General features: G+C 37.3%; 1 long non-coding RNA gene across 2 annotated transcripts in view; it reads right to left on the bottom strand.

The window, feature by feature from the left end:
* The window catches only part of LOC117801540, a 234,376-nt gene that overhangs the window by 33,160 nt on the left and 176,397 nt on the right, over positions 1 to 24,819 (bottom strand). The window lies entirely within an intron of this gene.

Here is a 24,819-nt window from a genome sequence, read left to right as displayed (position 1 = left end):
ATGCAACTTTTTCAGAAGAATGCTAGGAAGATATTTGAGAAGAGAGAACCAGGTGTATTGGATTGTTAAGCTCTTGATACTGTAATAGGCCCACAGAATAGAGCCACTGCATTTTCTAACTTCTGGAGACACCGTTGACATCCTCGTTCATAGGAACGTCATCCTATGGAATTGTATGGTATTGTGTGGTGTGCAGTCTAAGCCACATGGCTACATGTGGATTCCCTGCCTTAGAATCTCTTTTGAATTCCTTTAGAATAGTAACAGTAAAAACAACAATGACAGAAGAAAATGTCTTCTAACATCTAGTACCTTTTAGTTTTTCTCACTGAAGCATAAAGAAGTTAGGGAGGAAACCTCAAAAGGACTACATCTCAGGTATGGCACGGAGAGTTGTCAGGAGGGCTGGTTGGCTTGAAAAATAACTGGGGGAAGCAAATGGGAGGGGTGGGCCTGGCAGGAGAAGAAACAATCCTTCCTGGGCCAAAACAAGGGCAGCCGGCGTTCCATGGGCTTTTGCTATGATGAGAGTGCTCAGAATTGGGCGACTGCACTATTTGCAATTATGGGTGGCAGCTTTAATGGTCAGCTGCTGGTCATTCTGGACCAGACCCCCAATAGGTAGACACGATTCACTCTTCATTTTTTGATCTACTCTTTCCCCACTCCCGTCTCTTTCCACAGTCCTGACATTTCATATTGAAACGTGGACTAGAATAAATTAAGTTACCTATAGTTGGCCAGGTTGGCTTTTCCTCTTCAGCTTTTATGTTGGTAGAAGGATGAGGGAAGAAAAGGTTAAACAGACTTGCTTTGATATTATGAAATGCTGGTGATGTAAATTCAAAATGTAAAGTATCAACCTTGAACAAATAACTTAAGATTTAATATAATGTTTTCCATTTGAAAAATGTCCAAGACAAGCAGACTTCGGTTTATGAAAATTTTAGTTGTCTTATTTTTCTTCTGTGGCTCAGACTAAGTTTCCCTGTTTATGGTTTGGTTTTTAATAGAGTTTGCTACTGGAGTCTCTTCAGCAACGTCAATTCTAATGGTCTCTCTCCCTTCATAAAATGTTCCCTCAAAGCTTACTGAGGAAGAGGAGTTGGGAACACAGGAACGAGCTCACCTTTCATGTATAGTGGGCTTGTATTATTGCAGTCTTAGCTATAGTCCTTCACATGAAGTCTGTATCATGCAAAAACCTGTTTATTTTGCTTGATGATATAGGCACGATGGAGCTTTTGGTTATGATAGATTTAAACAACAACAACAAGTATGTCTTTTGAGCTGCTTTCCCAGGGGAGATGATGCATTTTTCTAGAACAGATCACATTTATTCTTAGTTGCACTTCTCTATTCCAGTAGAATGTGTTTGTAAGATACTTGGGTCCATGTGAGTCTGGAATTCCTGGTATTATTCCCACTACCATTGCTTTTGACAGGTGATACTTGTAATACTTGGCCATTTGGATTCTTAATGGAACTATCTATCATAGTCCGACTCATGGTGAAACAGTGTCTTGTGTCATTTTTTCTGTTCCTAGTCCCAGTCCTAGATTTCCTGTAAAGAGAAGTAATTGTGCCCTCCTTAACTGAGACTTCCCTGCTGCCTGATACAAATGTTATGATGATGCACACTACCTCCCCCTCCGCCCCCACTCCCCAAGCCCCTATTTCTTTTTTGATAACTTTTCTAGGTAGGAGATGATACACAATATCCTATAAGAGATGACCAAAAAATCATTAGAAGTGATCATTTAGAAAATAAATCAGTCAGGAACAGCTGGGCAACAGTGACTCAGGGAGCCAGTAAAAATGTAGGAGAAACATACTTTAATCCAAAAGAAAATTAAATAATGGTGACTATAGACGAACAGGGATATTTTTCTCTTTGTTTGATGTTTTTACTAAAAGAAATTTAAAATAATTTACAGGCATACATTAATAATTAGTTCTCTGTATACCCCCATTTTTGAATGCTTAAACTGAGGCTGATGGCTAATGATTGATTTATTCAAAGCACTCAGCATGTCAGTGGTTGAATTTTGTTGAGATCCCTTTCACTGTGGACCACACCGCTTCTAATGACCTATGTATAATTCATCTCAGCTTCGTCCGAATTAGGAGCTGACATTTTTTGGTAACACAAATCATAACTTCTTGTCAGTAGAAGAACCCCAGTGTGGGAAACTCAGACTGCTAGGGAGCTCAGTATGGGGCTGACGTTGTTGTTTTTGTACAGATTTGAGAGAATCTAATCGTTTGCCACCTTTACGTTGGCACATGCATGCATATGTTTATTGATGAAGTTGATTTTTCTTCAACCCAGGTATTTCCTGGGCAAGCAGGAAAGGAGATCATTCTGAAGATTTTCTCCCGGGTGGTTGGTTCAACATGAATTAACAATAAAAATGCATTGGGGCGCCTGGGTAGCGCAGTCGTTAAGCGTCTGCCTTCGGCTCAGGGCGTGATCCCGGCGTTCAAGGATCGAGTCCCACATTGGGCTCCACTGCTGGGAGCCTGCTTCTTCCTCTCCCACTCCCCTGCTGTGTACCCTCTCTCGCGGGCTGTCTCTCTGTCACATAAATAAAATAAAATCTTTAAAAAAAAACAATAAAAATGCATTAAAAATCCCTTCAGTTTAATCATTTTTCACTACTGATCTTAGAATGATAACTGTGAGCCTAAAAACCAGAATCAGGTGGTTTTATTTCAATTTCTTCAACAGCTTTTTGTAATTTTAAAACTCTTTTCCCTCTGCAGCTGTGTGACCCTTCTCTTTTAGTCTCTCCCTGTTGTGAGTGTGAATGCTTGTGATCAAAGGCCCCGTTTTGCTTCTTTGGTGTGCAGAAGTCCTTGATTTCAAGACCTTTTGAGATCGAACTGAGCCATGCATATATAACGGGAAGACAGCACGATCCAGAGAAGACCAAGTGATACTGGAACATGTATTTGAATGTTGATTCTAAATGTTAACCAGAGATTTTCCATTATCTTTCTATAATATAAGAAATAAATTTACGGGGTGCCTGGGTGGCACAGTCGTTAAGCGTCTGCCTTCGGCTCAGGGCGTGATCCCGGCGTTATGGGATCAAGCCCCACGTCAGGCTCCTCCGCTGGGAGCCTGCTTCTTCCTCTCCCACTCCCCCTGCTTGTGTTCCCTCTCTCGCTGGCTGTCTATCTCTGTCAAATAAATAAATAAATAAATCTTTAAAAAAAAAATTTACTACCTACGTCTTGACTTGGATAAAATTATGCCATACCCTGAATACTAAAAATCGTACCTAGAAATGCTCTAGATGCTTGCCACATATACTTTGCTGCATAATATTTTTTAATAGATATACTTTCTTTGAAGAAATTGGCTGCTTCTATGGTTTTTTCCAATAGAATAATTTTTTACTTGGGATACCTGGGTGGCTCAGTGGGTTAAGCATCTGACTTCGGCTCAGGTCATGATCTCAGGGTCCTGGGATTGAGGGGCACATCAGACTCTGTGATCATTGGGAGTCTGCTTCTCCCTCTCTCTCCCCCTCTGTCTTTTACCCCACTTGGGCTCTCTCTCTCAAATAAATAGATAAATTAAATCTTAAAAAAAAATAAAAATAATTTTTTACTTTATAGCCTGAGAAATATCCATGGTTAAATTCATGGTTAAGAGTTTTTATAGATACTGCCTAATTATAGTTGTTTTAACTTATTACAAAACTAAGGAGATGTAACTAAAATAGTGCAGGTGTAATTATACTTAAGTTTTTTATAATAAGACATTGATTGGTTTTATCTAGCCAGAATTATTCTTTTTTTTTTTTTTAATCTAGCCAGAATTCTTAATGAATGGGAGTTTAAGTATAACTGTCTTTTCTGGGAAAGAATCAAATCAACAAAGCTGCTATTCAAAAGCTAAAATTAAAAAATCAACCTAGAATGTGTCTTGCTCATTATGTGTCCAGTACTTTTTAATGATCAGTGTATGTCTACATCTTTTATCTGTCATTCTCTATAAAATCATTGATGTTGATAGATAACCCTGATGGCCTAGAATACACAAAATCAAAAGAAAGATGATATGGTATTTATTACATTCTATTGACTAAGATAACATGAATGTTAATACACTTTTTAAAGTCTTTGAATAAAAATGGTTGAAATAAGAAAAAGGGGGGGGTTAGGTTAAGACTAAGATAATTAGAAAATAATCCATGAGCTTAAGAGTAAGAAAAAATGAATATCAGTGTTTGTCAGAATTTTTTATTACCTTTTAGCTCTCTAACTTAATATACATGTGGTTATGAAAATTAAATAAGATGGGCTTATCTATTTCTTATACTGTCATATAAATGGACTCCAAAATGGTCCCAGCCAAAAGCAAGAAAAAAATTAATCAATTCATTCAGGATCATCTGGTATATTACTAATAGAGTGGGAATTAACATTCAAAACCTATGTTCCTTATTAGAACTTTTTCCAAGAGATGTTAGGAATATACCATTTTAATATCTAAATATACTATTTAAATATAATATGAATATAATATTGAAAGTAATAACCCAATATTTGGGAGTCAAAATCAAATACTAGCACAATGACTCCCACATGAAATTATATACATTATTTATTGCACTGAAATTTTGCTATTGCCTAAAATAAAAAGCCTGGAGCTTAAAATATTTGTTGAAAGTACAGAAATTATTGTTGAACTCACTAAAACTATGGGATCTAATTAATTACAAATAGAAGTTTAATGCCTCACATATTTTCAAAGATGAGTGATACATATATAAGCTATCCAAACATCCACTGTTTCATCCATCTGTCCAGTACTGTCCAGTACCCTAATATTGATACACATATTCCAATATCAAGAGGATTATAAATGCTGAGATAAACATTCAACAGTATTTTATCAATTGTTTTTTACGTTTACTCTGAGCTAGGCACTGGGCTTAGAATTAAGTATATCATAATAAGCACTTAAAAAAAGATAATGTCAAGGCAAAAATCTTCAAATTCATTTCATGAGAAACAGGGAACTGATGCAAGAGAGTATTTGCATGTGTCCACGACATGAATAATTAATCCAAATATCTGTATGATTTTTCTATTATTTAAGTAAAAGGATGTATTGTTCCATTTTGTGCAGTTGAAGAGAAGTCCTCAGGACAACCTCATGATTTAAGTTTTTAAACCATGTTTGTGGCCTTAATTTAGCCAAGTAATTCTGGTAGTTGAGTAGATACATAGGAAATACTGCATAAATTGGCAGTCTTCATAATTTTATTAAACTCTCTGTGAGACAACAGGGATGAGGGTAGTAGACAGGACGGTATCAATTATATCTCAAAAATGCTTAACAAAGCATTTTTGCAAGATAATATTTGATGACTGTCTTTTCCAAGATGTTTTACATTTTGAAAATATAACTTAATTATTAACATTGATTTAAATCACACAAGACTATCAAAAGGAAAGTGCTGGTAATTATTTTTTCTTTCTACTCATAATTAAAGATTTGATAGTGATAATTAAAGTAAAATATAAAATTGTTCAGTGGTAGATCAGGTTGTCATTACCTTCTGTATTTCATCACAAAAAAGTACATTGATCATTTCATAAACTATTCAGAAGTTGAAAGCTTTGATTAATTGTTATGTTGCAACTGAACAAACATGATATCAACCATGAAGATATAATGATTGCTTCACGTTAAACAAGAAAATCAAATTAATAAATATTTTTAAAGACCTTCTACATACAAAGGATCTATGTATACTGGGTACAAGTCAGTCCTGATTTTTTATGTTGACAAAGGGTTTTCATGTGACCGTGAGTCTAAGATCAATACATTTTTGTTGTGTTATGATGCATTTTTCTTTGCTATTTGCCTATGAGGTATAGCTACGATCAAAATGAAAAGATTCACATGTGCTACATATAAAAATAGCACATGCAAAACCAGCATGAAACCAAATGTGGTGGAAAGAATAATGGGTTCACTTAAACTTTGTACTAAATTATTTTTGCGATGATAAAATTTGCCATTTCTGTCTCTCCACTTATAAAATAAGGAGTTTGCAATACCCGATGTCTCTTTGATAAACATTTTATAAACATGGCCTGAAGCCAGAAATATAATATCATAAGGTTTATCAAATTTTCCTTTATTTGGTCTTAACCCATAAATGATGGATATTAAACATCTTGTCCAATATTTTCTGCAGATACTTTTATAGAAACTTGGGCAAAATGGATTATCTTATCACACTTCACTAGGAAATAGAAACACTTCTTACAAGTGACTAGATGTGCATGTAACAATTGTACTGTCTTAGTATTCCACAAATAAAAATTATACCTGATATTTCACAATTTTGTTTGAATGCTTGGTTGTCATTATATTGAATAAAATTGTGATTAAGCAGTAAGAGCATAAAATAGCAAGTAGAAGGGAAAATTGTGCCATTTATGATTAGTTCTGGTGTTACTATCTTAATAGTTTTTTTTCATCAAAAGAGTAATGGATGGGATGGGTGTATTTAAGACTCAATCCATATTAGAAGTTCTCAAAGATGTTGAGAAGTGCTAATTTTTATTTCCATGAAGATTTGAAATCTCTTTTCAGAGGAATAAGAAGGGAGGTGTTAGACAGTTTAGCAGGTGGGGAAGTAGGTAGTGAAATTTGTCAAATGACACCAAGAATGGTGCCTGACTGGAGATCAATCAGGTAAGTCTTCAAGATTTATCTGCAGAGCCCAATTTACTTGTTGGAAACTTTCTTCCCATGCTATGGTATGTCATATTTTTGGCAATAATATTTTATTTCTAATGCAATATCCTACGTATGAGAAGAACTTTGTTGAACACATTTTATTAAATATATATTTAAAAAATAATTAAATCTGGAAAACTCACCTTCTTTCCCTCCTTCCTTCCCTCCTTCCTTCCCTCCCTCGGTCCCTCCCTCCCACCTTACCTTCCTTCCTTTCTTCCTTTCTTCCTCCTTCTCTCCTTTCCTCCTTCCACTATCACTTATTGGGAACCTATTTTGTCCCAGAAGCACTGAGCTCTAAAGCATTCAGGAAGATCTAAAAGATCTAAAGGACATGGTTCAAGTCTTGAGGGAAATGAGTATGCAGACATCTGTAGTACAAAGTAGGCCATCGTTATTATTCCTGCATTAGCCATGAGGAGTCAGACATTAGAGGCATCCTTTCCAGCTTTAGTGGTCAGGAATCAGTCATTTCTGCAAGGGGTCTTATTTATTTATTTATTTATTTATTTAAAGATTTTATTTATTCGTTTAACAGAGAGAGAGAGAGCAAGCATGCACAAGCAGGGAGGGTGATAGGCAGAGGAAGAAGCAGACTGCCCGATGAGCAGGGAGCCCAACGTGGGACTTGATCACAGGACCCCGGGATCATGACCTGAGCTGAAGGCAGACACTTAATGGACTGAGCCACCCAGTGCCCCTCTGCAAGGTGTCTTTATTCCTTTTAATGCACCATGGTATTTAGAAACCAAGCTCTGACATGGGATGCTGCTGCTTGTTCTTGTTACCTTTCAGCGGGCAGAGTTAGGGAATCTATGTATAAATATAAATATAAAATGTGCAATAATCACATTTTTAAAATTACTTATCTTAAAGAAAGAGAGAGATAGCTCTCGAGTAGTGGGAGGGGCAGAAGGAGAAGAAGAGAGAGAATCTTAAGCAGACTCCACACTGAGTGTAGAGCCTGACACAGGGCTTGATCTCAGGACCCCGAGATCGTGACTAGCCGAAATCAAGAGTCTGATGCTTAACTAACTGAGTCACCCAGGCACCCTGCAATAAGCACATTTTTATCTCTATTTTAAAATCTATATGTCTGTATTTAAAACCATAAGTTTATATTGATACCTCCAATTCAAACTCTAGGCTTCTCTCTAAATTTCTCATTTTTTTTTATCGTAACTTCCTTCCCTAACACTGAGAAACTTGGCTCTCATTGTCATTGATATTATTAGATCAGTATCCCCTGAATATAATTAATCATCCTTTGCAGCTCCTGGTCCCTCCCACATGCAGAGGCTTTCCTCATGCCACCCTTGCTCTGACATTCTGTAACCAGCCACCTTACCATGTGATATCCTACCCACCCTGGCCAGGCCACAAGACCTTGCATCATCAGGTCAACTGACATGTGGTTTGCTCAATAAAAATCTGATTGATTAACATGTCTCAATAGCACAATGTTTATGGTTTTCATAGAGCAGAATATTGTAACAAGAAAGCAGCTTCCTGTCCTGCTAACAATTCTAGGCTTTATTTCTGTGTCTGTGATAAAACTACGTTATGTCAGCGTCAAACTCAAGTCCAGTTATTTCATTCCAGACAACAGAAAATGAAGTATGCAAATACATTTTGGATGATGAGGTTTGAAAAGGCCCAGGATCAATGAAGAGGAAGAAAAATTTTCTGTTGACATTTTAAACTGACTCATTTAATAACTGAATTCTCCCTGGCTTGTAAAACAAACAAACAAAACAAAACAAAACAAAACACCAAACATAGAGGTGTTTGAAGGTACAATGTAAAAGAATGCAAAGGATACAGAGAGGAAAAAGATTTTTAAAAAAAATTATGGTTAATTCATGGTATTTCCTAGCCATAACTTCATATACAAGTGAAAAGAGAAAAAAGTGAGAAAGAATTTATTCTTAATTAATCTTGTAGAGTTTAAACATAGGCAAAAAGTGCTCTGCTATGGAAAAAAATAGTAGGAAATTAAGATCTATGAAAAATATTTGTATTATATATTTTTAAACTAAATCATGACTTGGGAAACACAGACTAATATTGATTGCAATCATTTACTAATAACAAATAATCAGCATCTGTAAACCACAGCAATACGGATCAGTGTATATTATTAATGAAATGGTAATGACTTGGTGATGGCCAGTAGATTGATGTCAATTCATTGAGGGCAAAGGAGTTTGTGATCCTTGATCTCTCAAGCATCTCCCCATTGCCCTGTTCCTTGCCCTGACGGACTCAGTTTGCTTAGAGTATAATTATTAGTAGCACCCTTTTTTATTCTGGAAAGTGTTACAGCATGGGTGATAAATTATATGGTTATAACTTTAGATAGAATTTGGAGAGAGAAATCTGAGGGATCTCTCAGCAGTTCTTGCCACTTCGACCTACAGGAAAGAGGCAATTTTAAGTAAAGCCAAATAGGCCTCGTTCCACTCTGGACTAAGTATGAAAGCAAATTGGACCAATCAGCTGTATTTTACACCAGCTGTAACTTCTGGGTGGTCTTCAAGAAAACCCCATTTAGAGTGCATTTCAATGATGCAAAGGAAATTTCACAGACTGCTAAAATGAGAGTGGGAGGTCTGCAGTTGAAAGAGAGGGTTTCAATAACTATGTTATGGACAGCAGGAGAAAAACTTTTCTAGCTGTAGCTGTCACCTGAAACGTCAGCCATTAGTTACTCACTAATATACATTGTTCACAGCATTCTACTATTTCCCCATAACATCTAGACGAATTCTGAACACTGTGTTATTCCAGGTGATGTCATGGATTAAAAATGTAATTTAGTACTTTTTGTCCACAGTATTCAATGTTGACAAAATATGCTGTCAATGCTGTCTTTTGTGTAATGAAGGGAAAACAAGCTTTAATAGGATTTCATACTTGAGTTGTGTGATTCAATGCTAATATAGTATGCTCAGGTGCAAAATTATTAGTAATATAATACTTTCACATTGAGTATTAAGATAGGAATGAGATTTCTGTCTGTCAAGATTAACTGAAAAATTTGACTTGATTGTGAAATATAAAGTTTTAAAGACCACCTTGTTTGATCAACTCCACTGAAAGGAAATTCTATGTATACAAATAAGGAATATTTACTGCAACAACACTTGATCATAAAGATGCTATGAGAGCTTTAATCCATTTCGGATGAAGTGAGGAAAATATATGATGAGGTGGTGTCAAGATATGAAGAATGAACAAATGAGTTCAAAAGATGAGAGGAAGAAAAATAAATCAAAGCAAGGAAGAAAGAAAAGATAGTGGCCAAGAGTCTCCAAAGATGAAATAAAAAAGGAAACCAGCAAAAAAAAATTGAATCCCTACCTCCTTTACGTTTAAAAAATACAGATTCTCAATGTACAGGTGTGGTCACAGCCTCTGCTCTACCCTAGGCAGCCAACCTGCAACTGGCTTGATAAAAAGCAAATGATTGATAGGAGCTGCGGAAGACTCTGTGCAGCCATTCCCCACTTCCAAAAAATAATTCGAAGGGAATGTCCAGTCTTAGACCAGTAGTATTATCCTCACGAGTAAAAGGAGAGCTCATTAATCATTAATTATCATGCTGCTGTGAATGCCACAGAGTGGTTACCAAAGAATACCCTATTCTCCCTCCCTGATCCTTGATCATATTATTCTTGCAGTAGAAGCTGCTTAGATTTCATTTCTGGACATCGTTTAGCTCAGATACAGTAGCCAGGACAGGAAGGGTGGAGCGCAAGATAAGGAGATGAGGTGCCAAGTTTTAAGAAACAGGCTGTATCATTGTCTTTCCTCCTGAGTCTTCCCACAATAACACTAACTGTTCTCCTGTAAAGAGGGAATCATGAGGAGTAAAGAAGTCTTGGCTCCAAGAGCTGTAGCTCTGATCTGAGTCTTCCTATTCTGAGGAAGAATTTGACCACTCTTATCCACTTTAAAATGTTGACAGTGCAGATTAGAACAGAAGGTTTGAACAGGACAAGGACCGTGGAATTTTAAGAGCCCTTGTGTGACGGAGTAAAATCAAAGGATTCCATGGTGAGGTGGCGGGAGTGGGGGAGATGGACAAGAAAAGGGTGTGAAGCCCAAGACAGGGGGAGTCCTGATGGTGGAAACCCGGAACATTATGCTTAGAATGAAAGTAAAGATTGCAGTGTTCGTATCAGATGCCACATAAATAGGGTAAAACATTTAAAACATCAGAATTTAAATTCAGGCAGGGTTGTATGGTTAAGATTGGATTATCATGATTCTCAGAGTTAGTTTGAACATAACCAGACAAGACCACTGTCTTCCCTTTCACAGAAGAATGATATATTTTTCGATTTCTTTGTGTCTCTCAAAAATTGTTGGAATGTTGGTTAATTCAATTATTTTTCCTGAACTTAATTTAATTAATGTTATGTTTTTTAAAATGGCAACCAAGATCATCTCTTATCTCATAATAAGATACAGATATGCATAAAATTGCTTTTCACAAGTCTTTTAAAATTTGTCCTTTTAACTTACATGGATTCAAATATGTCATGAGTCTATAGTATCCCCTAACACAACAACTTATAATCAAAGCCCGTAATCACATCTTTAGTCTATTCTAAGCATATTAATTCTATTTACCCCATACATCTTCAGCATTAATAAAATAATTTCATTTGATTTCAGAATAAAATCTAAATCATCAAATAAAATAGAGATTAGGTAATATACAGGCTAAAGTGTATAATGCATGTAATATTTAATATATAATAGAAATTAAATAAAAACTGAAACGTTAAGTAAACAATAATACCCTTTAGGAAACAGTGCCATCTATACTGATTTTACTCCATACAAGGCATAAAAAGACCCACTGTTCTCTTTGTCCCATTGATTCATCATTCATTCAATTTTAATTGAGGGTCTTCTGTGCCACGTGCTTAAAAAAAAAGTGCCATGAAGAATTACAAATGTTTTGGGGCATCTGGGTGGCGCAGTCGTTAAGTGTCTGCCTTTGGCTCAGGGCGTGATCCCGGCGTTATGGGATCGAGCCCCACATCAGGCTCCTCCACTATGAGCCTGCTTCTTCCTCTCCCACTCCCCCTGCTTGTGTTCCTGCTCTCGCTGGCTGTCTCTATCTCTGTCAAATAAATAAAATCTTTAAAAAAAAAAAAAAGAATTACAAATGTTTTGACAAAACCACTATTAAATCATGCTCTGGCACATAGTAGGTGTTCAGTAAATCTTAGTTGATTGGATGAATGAATTTTCAAGATTATATAAACTTAATATAAACTTAATCTTATAACTAGATTTTATTTCCCACCTATTTGTATTCCCAAATGTCCAAGAAAAAACAAAAAAACCACAATGATTGGCCTAACATATTATATTTTACCTGTATTTGTCCGTGCTGGATAAATCATGAAAAGTACTGATTTTTTTTTTTCTAAATACAAAGGGATTTTGCATTCTTCTACAACGAGTTTTGTTTTAAAACTAATCACTTGATGTGATGAGCACTGGGTGTTATAGGCAACTGATGAATCATTGGACACTGCATCTGAGACTAATGATGTACTAGATGTGGGCTAACTGAATTTAAATAAAAAAATAAAACTAATCAGACTTACGAAACAACAAGGCAACGGGAAAATACGTTTAAAACTCTGCTGCCCTCAATTTTCATTACATTCTTTTTCTCTAAAAATAAACAGGTAATAAACTGTAGAATCAACCCTTTTCCCCTTTTTTGCTGAACATAAATTGGCCCTTAGCCTGCCTGTTGGTAAGTTGTTTTGTGTGCAGAGAGAAATAATACTAGCAATTACACAACAACCTATAAGAATAATAATAATAATACTAAAAGTAAAATTATAGAGTTCCCAATAATATATTACATATAAACTGGTTTAAATTTGACTATCATATATTCTTCAGACTTTTGGGGGAAGAAAATATCAGCAAATCATAATCTTGTAACAGTGTTTCAAAAATTCATTAAATAGATTTTAACACTGAGATGCAAAAGCCCATGTTAAGTATCGTTTAGATTTCATAGCAATTTGAAAAACCCATTGTCTTAAGTCATCTTAGAAGGACAAACTTTCCATTAAGCATATTGAGAATTCTCTTAAAGATCACAATGGTGACCAGTTTACTTTCCAAATAACGACTGATTTAAGAATAGATTGTGAAAAGCTGGCATTGCTGTAAGTAAAGGATTTCAATCTGTACTTCTTATCACTTATGAGTCAGATTGGGTCATTACTGATTTTGGGGTTCTGACATTCCCTGCAGGTATCTTCTCAATTGTCTACTTCTCATATAATCCAGAGGGATCAAACAAATTTCTCCAACCATAGCTGTGTTCGGAAAGAGTAAAGGCCCTTAATTTCAAGGTATGGAGGCTTTTTAGTTGAAGAAACTGCAATTGTAAGTTATTTTGAATTTACTTGGAACCTTGGTAGGTCTCCTTGTACTTTACTCTTATTTTCCCATTTTCAAAATAACTGAAATAAAGAAGTACAACTTAGGGAGAGCTCAAGCCATGGAAGTAAAAGGAAAATCTGTATTAAGTTCTCCAAAGACCCTTTGCTCAGGAAAGTGGCAAATCTTCTACCTTGGGGTGCAAGTAATTGATGCCCCTGGGCGGGGGCAACCAAACTAAAGAAGGGCAAATGTACTTAACAGGAATTGACTCAAGGGGTCTTGAATTTTCATCCACTGTGCACAATCCACAGTTCTTTTTCTTAAGGGGTTCCTTTTGGCATGCTCTCGGAAAGTTCTTTGAGACTTCTCTCAGGTGATCTTTTAACATCCTTTCATTGCCATGCTGAGTTTCCAGTGTTCCCACACAGAAGCCTGTACAAATCCTCCAATGAATGACTGCTCAGCTTTATCAGCCTTGTGGGCCTCTCCAGGATGTGAGCAAACAACATTGAGGAAAGACATTTCACACCTTCCACTTCTAAGCCTCTATCTGTATACAAAGCCAATGTATTGTGTGCACCTCGAGCTTTTGCGTGAATACAAGTAGCCTGGCACCACCGTATCAGCCTTTCCCCAAATCCTCGTCTGGGGAAACAGTTATCCCTTATCACAGGAACAAGAGTAAATTTATTTTTGCTGCTGAAAAGAAAAAAAAAATCGTTCAACTTAAAGGATTAACAGATATTAAAATAATATTTGTGTAAGGTTAAGCCCACAGATTGGCAAACAGTGAGCTCTCTTGAACATTAATAATCTGGAGATAATACCTGTTCTATTTCAAAGACTTTAAAGGGAGCCTCTCAGTAGCATGTGAATTAATATGGATGATCAAGAACTCATTGTAGTGTCCCAATTTTTAGTTGAACGATCAGAGGCCCATGTTCAATCACTATGTTCATAGCAATTTGAAAATCTGTAATCCGAAAACATCCTTTAAAGGAAAACTTCCATTTAAGTTGCTCAGCTTGAACGAAGAACATCTCATATTAAATGTTACAAAATTTGTCATCCAAAATAAAGAACTTTTTGTGTCGTGTTTGATGTGTTACTGGAAGGTATGAGGGTCAAGTTCATTATATAATCATTACAAATCACACACTGAATTATGCTACATTTCAAAATATCTGCAAGTAATATTCTGGGGAGTAAATGTACAGAACTGGCAAAAACAATCTATAAGGGGTAGGAAGGGGCACAGAGGAAATGTAGGGTCTGAGCTTGAGTCATTAGAAAGCAGAGCTAGAGAGAAGAGCTTGTTTATTTGGGGAGGTGATCTAGGAGATGGGAGTGTAGGACAGGGGTGAATGAAACAGGGAAAGAGAGAAAGCCAAAGGCTATTCAAAATGGTATGTTTGTGTTCTTTAGCTGAACAATATTGTGGTCAACTCTGCTTGATCCTTGGGGGAAGTTCTGAGGAGCTACATGGATTACATCACAGAATTTACCCCTTATTCCACCAGGGGCAGAAAATAGCAGATATCATTGACAGTCTCTCTGCCCTCCCTAGAAAAGAGGTGTCCTCTGAGGAATTAATTGCTTTGCATATAGATTGTACATATATGATTACTAGTGGTCCTATATCAAAGATTCTATATCACAGAGTTGGAGAAGCCCTGGGGCAAAAAGCAAGACAAATGTTGTATGGCTGAGGTGAGATGCTTTCAGGTTACACCTATACAGAGCTCCTTGCTGCAGCAATGGCTGGAGTAAAACACGGCTAAGAGGATGTGAGATGGGGCACAAAACGTGTCTGCCCCTTGAATTTTTCATATCTGCTCATGCTCTCCATTAAATCTAATTAGTCAGGAATCTTCAGTGATAGGACCAGCTATGATTTCTATAAAAGACTTATGACATGGGACACCTGGGTGGCTCAGTAGGTTAAGCGTCTGCCTTTAGGTCATGATACCAGAGTGCCGGGATCAAGCCCCAGGTCAGCTCCCTGTCAGCAGGGAGCCTGCTACTCCCTCTTTCATTGCCCCTCCCTCCACTGGTGTTCTCTCTCACTCCCTCTCTCTCTCAAGTAAATAAATAAAATATTTAAAAAAAGACTTATGACAGGAAGTCATTTGTGTGGGAATGTGTATGTAACACTCTATGATTCCTGTTACAGTTTTCGGACTTTAGTTCATTATTTTTCTCCTCCACGAATTGTTTTAGATTTCTCTCATTCACAACTAGCTCTTCAACTGGTCTATGTTGTTTACCTAGTGGGAAAACACAGACCTTCATCCACAAGGCACCTGAGCCCTTATTTGCCTTACCTTCATTGGGCCAAAAGTTGTAATTTCCCACCTATGTTTATCACCGAGCACGTAAGCCGCAGGTACCACCTTGAATCCTCTTGGTTCCAGAAGTAGTTCATTCTCACTGTGTTACAGAAACTCTAGCTCTCCATGACAACCTGCATCTATTAACGCTGACAATATATAGGAACTATGTTCTTTGTGTATTTTTCGCTGGCACAGGCAGCCATGTGAATAGGTGGTAGTTATGTCTTCAAGTTGATGAGACTTTTATGGTGGAATTATTCCTAGTGGAAGCATTCTCCCTCCAGGAACCAGAACCTCTTATTTGGTAGAGCCCAAATTTTCAGGGTGAGAAGCATATCTTGTGCAACTGGTTCACTGAGTGACGGTTTAGGGGCTACTATATTTCCACACCTTGGTCTCTGGACTCATGTATTCTAGCTGCTGGGGGTGCACTAATATATTTCTGTTGCTGATTCAGTGTACATACTATATTCTGAAGAATATGCCCCCCAAGTCCGAAGGGTGTTGCCCCCAAGACAATCTCTTACTCGAGCTCGTACCAGCCCATTACATTGCGGTTTCAAGGGTGGCGTGGTATATGGCAGGGCAGGTAGATCTTAGGGTACTTTCCCATTCTCGCACTTTTTTGGGGTCATAAAATGATCTAAATTGGTTTGAGGCAATATTGTGTGAGACTCCACACAAACCACTGAGGCATTCTTTGAGCCTCCGGATGGTGGTGCTGGTGGGAATTCCTGTGCACAGGGAAGGTAAACCCATGTATGGAATAGATATCATTTCTGTTAAGGGTAGATTTCTGCCCTCTCCAGGATGGAAAATCCAAGGTAATAAACCTATCAGTCAGTAGGGCCCACTGCAGTTTCTTTCTATCATATCACTCTGTGTATTTTCTTCAAAACACTTTTTACATTCTGAAATTATATTGTTTGTTTGTTAATCCCAATAAGGATGCAAATTTGTTGAGGTTAGAAGTGCTGCCTCTTTTATATAGTATTATATGCTCAGGAGGCCTGGCATGTGGTATGGACTGAGTAAATACCCCTCTTTGCACTCTGAATTAGTACTTACGCTTTACTTCCTTTGGGTGCCAGTCAGAAGGGAACTTGCATTTACTGAATTCTTTTTAAATGCCCGATGACTTATGTACATTATATATGATGTGGGTGTTGCAATTCTTTCCATTTTATATTTGAGGAATCAGTTGACAGTCAACTTACTTAGAGTCATACAACTATCCAGATAGGCCTATGGGTCCATGTTCAGGTGTACCTTGCTCTGAAACTACTGAATCAGGATACCTCTTGGAATGAAAATTTGACATCAATTCCTTTTATCCCCTTTTGTGATGATGTGTCAGACTTCTAATAAATATTCCAGACATGACTAAACAAAATAGACCATCTTTCCTAATGATTGTTTATTTCCCACTCAGGTAAATGGCGCCATTCTCCATCGGATAAATAGAGGCGATTTCTAACTTCTCCTTCTTTCTCACCTCCCCCCAAATCTTTCTTTTAGTGACTGTTACTGTTAAACAAAATGCCAGGCACACCTACGTTTTGTGATGAGGTTTCTCCTATTTGTACAATTTTTATTCCTGACAGAAAATTCAAATGCCATACCATCTGGTTCAAAACCAGTTACCCACAATCCTACTGGCCACTTGCCAAGTCCTATCAATTTGCTTTCTAAATATCTCCTAGTCCGTTCTTTTCTTTAACCAACAATTCCCCAAATTAGCTCACGTCTTTGTCAGTTTCCTCCTAGCTAAACCATAGTGGACATTTGCTGTTTCTGTCTATATAAAATCTCTTCGCACTTTCTGTATATAGTACCCCCACCTTCCTTTAGGTAACAGATCCTTACCTACTATGTTTCCAGGTGTTTTGGGCTTGCCTGTCATAGTCCTCTGCCCCTGTGGCCATGGAGATGAGCACACAAGCCTGGCCAATTAGAATGCTCCATCCTCCTGACCACAGTGCTTGGTGAAAAAAAGCACAAGTTCCAGCCAGACCATCTGCCTCCAGAATTTTCTGAATTGAAGGTAGAGTGGGATCTCTCTTTTTACTTACTTTTTTTGAGCTCAAAAAGCATGATCCTCACTGCACAGAGGAGCCTGACGAGGTGAGTTCAACACAGAGGCAGATGTAGAGGGGTTAAAGTGAGTCCCATGACATGTTTTGATCCTATTTATTCAATCTTGAGTAAATCCAGTTTCATCCTTGCCTTTCTAGCTATAACTGTCAACATTAGGTGTTTTTCTTTGTGGTTTAAAATGGGCTGATTTGAATTTATTCAATTGCAAATTAAAACATCCAGTAATGAATTGTTTTCTTGCCCAGCCCTTGGCAAGGCCCGCATATCCTCTTTTGGTATAACTCTTTGTATGGTTTTACCCCCTAATTCATTTTCCATGTGGCTTACAGATGAGCAGTCTAAAATGAAAATCTGTTCAAGTTACTCCTTGTATAATGCTCCAGAAATTTCCTTTAATTTTGGGGGAGTAGACCTCAATTAAAACGCCTTAATTTATCGCACAAGACTAATCTTTCTACTTTCTAATCTTACCTCCTCCACTCTCAATTCTCCTTCTCTGGCTTCTCCTTTCATCCAGCTGCTTGATTCTTCAAGTACGGAGGCACCCAGGATATCTTTCCTGAATCTCAGCAATCATCATATTGCTCTGTAATTATTGTTTTACTTGTCCATTTTTTCCAAGAGACACCGAAATTTAGGAAGGCATATGGGATGGTTTGTCTCTATATTTTCTGTGCCTGTCACGATGCCTGGCAAAAAATATGTGCCCAGTAAATGTTGGCAAATGAAGGACTAGGGTTACTCAGATGCAGGACCCTTGATGGTATGCCTTGATTACAGAGCAATTAAAACAGATAGGCCTTAATGACACTGGTACAGACTCTGAGACAATTCAGTTAGTCAGATATGAGCTTCCAAAAAGAGAATTCAAAATGAAAATCATTATCAAATGAAGCATGGATACTTTCCTTGTTTTCTCTTTCAAAAAATTATTTGGTACTTTGTAAAAAGATACATTTATTTGAGAGAGAGAGAGGGAGAGAGAGAGATGAGGGGCAGAAGGGAAGAGAGTCTCAGGAGACTGTGCTGAGGGGGGCTCATGCCCATGACCCCAAGATCATGACCTTAACCAAAACCAAGCATCGGGCACTTAACTGACTGTGCCAACCAGGCGCCCCTTGTTTCTTACTTTTTCAAAGACTAAGACACAACAGGGTCCAAACTCTGTCTAGGTCATGAAATATTCATTCCAGAAATGAATGATTTGATTTTGAAGTATAAAAATTATTGTAATGATGATGGCTCTATCTGCATATCATTAAGTCAGATGCTACAGCAGACATTTATTGACAAAAGTCATAGTTGCTATAAAAGTTCTCATTCAGTTTTCCCATAAAGCTGACTCAATTTAGGAGAATGGAAGATTTGATGGGGAATGCAGAGACAAAAAAAAGATGATGAAATTATTTCTTTTTAGTTTTTTAGTTTCAAGCAATTAACCTTATTGAAGAGATGCATTTCTTCAAGAATCACTGATTCAAACAATATAATATTAAATATATTTTTCGACAAAGGTTAGCTAACATCCTGCTCATGTCACATGTCATCTTTTTGATGAAAGGGGCAAGTCAAAGTCTTTCACTAAAGGGCAGCGTCCAAAAATGATTTTGGTCACTCTTCCTTGTGTTAAACTGGGTCTGTGTGTGTGTGAATGTGCATACATGCATGAGTACATGTGTGCTGAAGGAGAAGGAATTTCTCTCCAAAGATAACGTGTGTGCCCCAAATCTTCACATTACATCCTTTTAAACTGACTAGCTTCCTTAGGGCATATCTAGTTTTTCCTAGGTCTCTAACTTCTTAACCATCTTGGACTCCAGCTCACTATGGAATTTCTTATAATTTCTTTATATTCTTCAGTAGTAAGAATCTTCTTTTCTCAAGGCACAATATCCAGTTTTATTTGCAATTCCTTTTCTAGGTATTAACTGAATTTGAATCTGCCAAAGTTTCTAACAAACGTCACCCACATTGCCTTGTCTTTGTTTTTGGAATGCGGCATCAGAGTCTGCTATGAAAGTCCCAGGTTGACTGTTCTCTTCAATTCTTCTTATATCTTTCCTCAAATAGCTTTAAAATTGGATTAAACTATTCTCTCAAAGCTCCGAGGTTTTTTCTGCACTCCATTCTTCAGAAGCCATACCTTCATCTAGAATCATCTCTGAAAACTCTGTCCCTCCACTCTCATCTTGCCAATCTTTCAACTCCTCAATTCTCTCATAATTTCACTTACCAGTCCGTTGTTGTCCTTTAAGATAGTCATCTATGATTAACATCTCTTTAACTTAGGGTTCAATTTCTCTGTTCCAATGCAGACTGGAGAAGCCTTCCATATTTCTGGTTATATTTATCTCAGGAGAATAAAATCTACTAACATTGTTTAACATTGAAAATGCAGAGTCAGTAACAGTTCTTTAAAAGATGTTTTAATTTATATTTATTTTCTGAAAGACAGTAGTACATTATCCATGCCCTATAAAAATAATTTGCATCTTGTACATGGAAAGCAAAGAATGAGAAAGACTTTCCTTTATCCCTATGAATGTGTTTCCAGTGCTAGTAAAGAAACCTCGACTAACATACAGANTGCTAGTAAAGAAACCTCGACTATCATACAGAGTGGAGCCTTCATTCTATTTGATGCTTTGCTGGCTTCTAGAAGCAGTTTCTTCATCTAGTAGACAGTTATTCATAGTTCATCACATGTAATCCTCTATTTGATTAGATCAGCTCTTTACGCAAATTTCTTCCTAAATAGCACTCTTTGTATTTTCATGTCATAGATCAGAACAACTGTGCTCTCAGTCCTTCCTGCTGTTCAAAAGGGCACTAGCAAGTTGTCCCTGGGGACTAGTTAGGATGGACAAAAACATCAACTCAAATTTATCAAAGCCCACACAAGGTTCTGAAAATTGTATAGCAAACCAACCTTTCTAATTGATACTAAAAAATAAAAATAAATTCAACAGACAGAAATTAAAGTTATTAAATAACGGTTTCTTAGGAATTTTATAAGATATTATTTGTTGGTGGGGTTGTTATGAAAGTATAACCTTCAAGNTCCTCTTTGTATTTTCATGTCATAGATCAGAACAACTGTGCTCTCAGTCCTTCCTGCTGTTCAAAAGGGCACTAGCAAGTTGTCCCTGGGGACTAGTTAGGATGGACAAAAACATCAACTCAAATTTATCAAAGCCCACACAAGGTTCTGAAAATTGTATAGCAAACCAACCTTTCTAATTGATACTAAAAAATAAAAATAAATTCAACAGACAGAAATTAAAGTTATTAAATAATGGTTTCTTAGGAATTTTATAAGATATTATTTGTTGGTGGGGTTGTTATGAAAGTATAACCTTCAAAAATTTTTCCGGGGAAGGGAGAATGGTTAGTTTCAAGCCAAATTTAATTAGGAGCACTTTCATTAAAGCATTGTATTCCCCCGTTTTTATATTCTTAGAATAGAAAGATAGCCATTAAGATTGGAGCAGCGTCTCCAGTAATTAGTATTTATAAACATTCTGCATGTGAGACCTATTTTCCTTCTTGTATTTAGTAATGGATACTACTAAGAAACTGCTCATTAAGATAACTAGATATAAGATATTAGCTTGATAATGATGCACAAAAGGTTATCCTTCTTATTATTTTAGCCAAGAGGTAGTTTGTCTGTCTACAGTAACTTGGTTTCCAAATTCAAAGGTCATATCTCTAATGGAGGAAAGTAAATAAAAGTAAAGGACATTTTTTTTTCACTGTGAATTTTCTTTTTACAATTTCCAGCGCTCACTGGCATATAAATTTCAAGTAAATTTGCTCTGCCTAGATTTTCTTAGTAAATTTAGGCAACTGATCAGTATTGCAAGCTTCAGTGCTGCTTGTCACAAGAAACACCTGGATCTTTTATCTGTCCCTAGTATGGAGATTTCACAGGTAATTTCCAACTTAAGTCTCTTTAGTTGCCCAGAGCCAGGTAAAACACATTGGATAGCTGGAGCAATAATTTTGACAATAAAACTTAACTGTGTAAGGAAAACGAAGTTCTAATTGGGCCCAGGTGTTCCAGTTTGATGTTCCTTGTTTGGAGGTCATGAAGAGTGATGAGTTCACCTCAGCTTCATTCTGCCAGGCAAAATTGGGGACCTTGGGCTATAACTGCTTAAGAAAGAATTTAGTCCATGGATTTCTCTCTACAACCAACTTATTAATTTGTGTAGATCTTAATACTCAGGTGGGTTGGCTGGAAAATGTTTACTCTATAATTGAAAATAAAACTATTTGATTTAGTGGATGGAAGGGATAACTCCTCTCAGGAGGCCATAGTTTGATGGTGTCAGGATTTTCGTTTTACAGTGACTTCTCCACAAAATGGCAGACTCTAGCAACCTTTCTGAAGTTAGTCCAGGTATGAGGATGTGCTGACCACAGTAAACAAAGCCTGTAGGTCCAGGCTGAACTGGTAAAGCTCGTTTCGGTTTCTAATTCTGCAAGACCATCTTTGAAGACTTTTCAGCTGTCTTTCAAATCAATCCATATTTCCTGAGCTTCTGTGTTCTAGTGACCATATTGCTTTCAGCAAAGAAAAAGACTTTAGAGATCATAATCCAGACCCCGTCTCACCTCCTATTTTATAAGTGGAATTGAGGTCTTGAAAGGGTAAATGAGTTGTCCGGACTACACAGTTACCCAATGACTTTGTTGAGATGAGAGCTCCATGTGCTTGGTCCCAGTCCAGAGCGTTTTGTACTGTGCTATGCTGGGAAATTCTGTCTCTCTGCTCTGTTGTAATCACTATTTTCCATAGACTCTCTAAATCAGAAATATTTTTTTCCTGTATGAATTCGTAAAATCTCAGGTTCCATTTTGGCTCTCAATTCTGGTTCATTATCCTGATTCCTCAAATCATTGCTTGTATACAAGTCCCTTTCTAAAATTTCCCATCCTGGGCCTCCCTTTACCAGAAGATTTTCTCTTCATTAGGATTTGCAAAGAGAGAAATATGCAGTTTGTCTTTCAAAACTGGGCTTTCTAGTTCCACTTCAAACACCACTCAACTTTTCCTTTTCTGACCCTCTGCCACAACTGAATGATAACTGTCCTTCCACTAAAATGCTATGGAGATTTGTATTTCTCCTGTGGAGTCATTGCTGCTGTGTACTTTTTAAATGCTATTTGTGAGTGATATGAAGATGAACATGTATACAGTCTTCAGATTTTTAAAAACATGCTTTCTTTCTCTCCTTTCCTCTTTCTTTCTTTCTTGAGAGTGAGGTGGGGAGGGGCAGAGGGAGAGGGAGAGAGAGAACATTAAGCAGGCTCCATACCTAGCACGGAGCCCAACTCGGGGCTTGATCTTATGATCCCGAGATCAGGACCTGAGCCCAAATCAAGAGTTGGATGCTTAACAAGCTGAGCCACCCAGGCGCCCCTACAGACTTCAGATTTAAAGTGAAAGCTCATTATAAGTCATCATAGTTGGTATAGTATTAAAAGTGCTATTTTGGGGCTTCTATGTATGAATGTACTAGTTTTTCAAGGAACATGTACTCTCCAGGACTAATCCAGGATTAGCACATTATTTCCTCTCTGCCCACTTCTCCAAATCCAGTTTTGTTTTTTTTTGTTTTGTTTTGTTTTTTAGCTCCCCTGAGTAGTGAGATTTCTACATTCACAAAGGCAGGTCATCCCCAATGTCAAGATTCAGACAAAGGGAGCCCAGAACTTTAGCTTGCCTGTGTACCCACTCCCTCAGATGCTATTTTCCTTGGGTACCTACCTCTCCCCTGCACCTGAGATGTCTCCCCACTAACCAAGAGGCCTATCTGCCTAGGGATCCTTCCCTTTATTTTCTCTATCCTTTGGCTTCTGAGTCTGGCAAAGTTTCTCTCACAACGAATAGCAGATTCTTCCTTAAATGTGACACTTGCTTTCCTAACCCATTTTCACGTGATGATTGGTCAAGACACCACCCTTTGGGAATTACTGGTCTAGAAAACCATTTGACTCTTCTTTTGTTTTTTGTTTTAAAAACTACTTCTTTTTTTTTTTTTTAAGATTTTATTTATTCGTTTGACAGCGAGAGAGGGAACACAAGCAGGGGGAGTGGGAGAGGAAGAAGCAGGCTCATAGCGGAGGAGCCCGACGTGGGGCTCGATCCCAGAACGCCGGGATCACACCCTGAGCCGAAGGCAGACGCTCAACGACTGAGCCACCCAGGCGCCCCTTAAAAACTACTTCTATTTTTAAAAAGTGTTTATTTTGAAATGATTTCAAATTTACCAAAAGTTGTAAAATACAGAGTTCCACTCTACTGTTTACTCAGATTCCCAATGGTTTATATTTCTGAACCATTTGAGCATAACATTTCTGTATCTGACCAGTTCCCAGTTGTACCTGCCTGATATCAGAATGCTAAACTGTTACCAGCCCAGCTACTAACATCTTCGTTTGCTTTTTTAAAACTACTGTTTTATTTTTTTTGTTCTTAAAATGTTGAGGGGAAAAAAAAAAGGAATTTTCAATTTTGAAAATCCCCTTAACACCTCCTTTTGAGGGAGAAGTTTTCTACCTTTATCCAAATTTTGAAGAACAGAGGGTCAAAGGTAGATAGAATCTCTAGTAACCAGAATTGGTGAGTTTGAAGCCACTGGTGGAAGCACTCCTGCAATGTTAAGATGAGCATTGGCAGTAACGTGGTACTTTCTACTAGCAAATTGCTGTATCTTCAGTTTTCTTAGTTATTTATTTCAACAACTGCATGAAATATATAGGAAGCTGGGATCTGTTAATTGAATTTCCTTTACAGAAAAAGTCATTCTCCCATGTTGAGATGGATTTGACTTTCCTATCTTGTATCCAAGAGGTATCTCTAAATACTGTTTTACAGAGAGATTAAAGAAAAATTAGCTATTAAGAAACTTTAATAATCTACAAAATTGTCCACAGTCTTTATCTCACTCAATAGCATCAGGGTCCGATTCCAGTGAATAACACAGGCTTTGAGAAGTCCTGTACAGTTGCTGAGGACAACAGTTTTAATTTTTATGAAACAGCTTATCTTCTTGGTACGTGATTTATTTTAGGTATGGCCCAAATTCTTTCAAGCTTTAGAACCATGTGTCTGTGATAATTTGGAAAACTTGGTGAGATAACCTAGAATTCTCCACATGTCAATGTAGGATTACTGCT

This window comes from Ailuropoda melanoleuca, chromosome 3 (genome assembly GCF_002007445.2).
Source record: "Ailuropoda melanoleuca isolate Jingjing chromosome 3, ASM200744v2, whole genome shotgun sequence".
NCBI lineage: Eukaryota > Metazoa > Chordata > Mammalia > Carnivora > Ursidae > Ailuropoda > Ailuropoda melanoleuca.
Note: the sequence above shows the minus strand (reverse complement) of the source record. Positions and strands in the feature narration are given on the sequence as shown.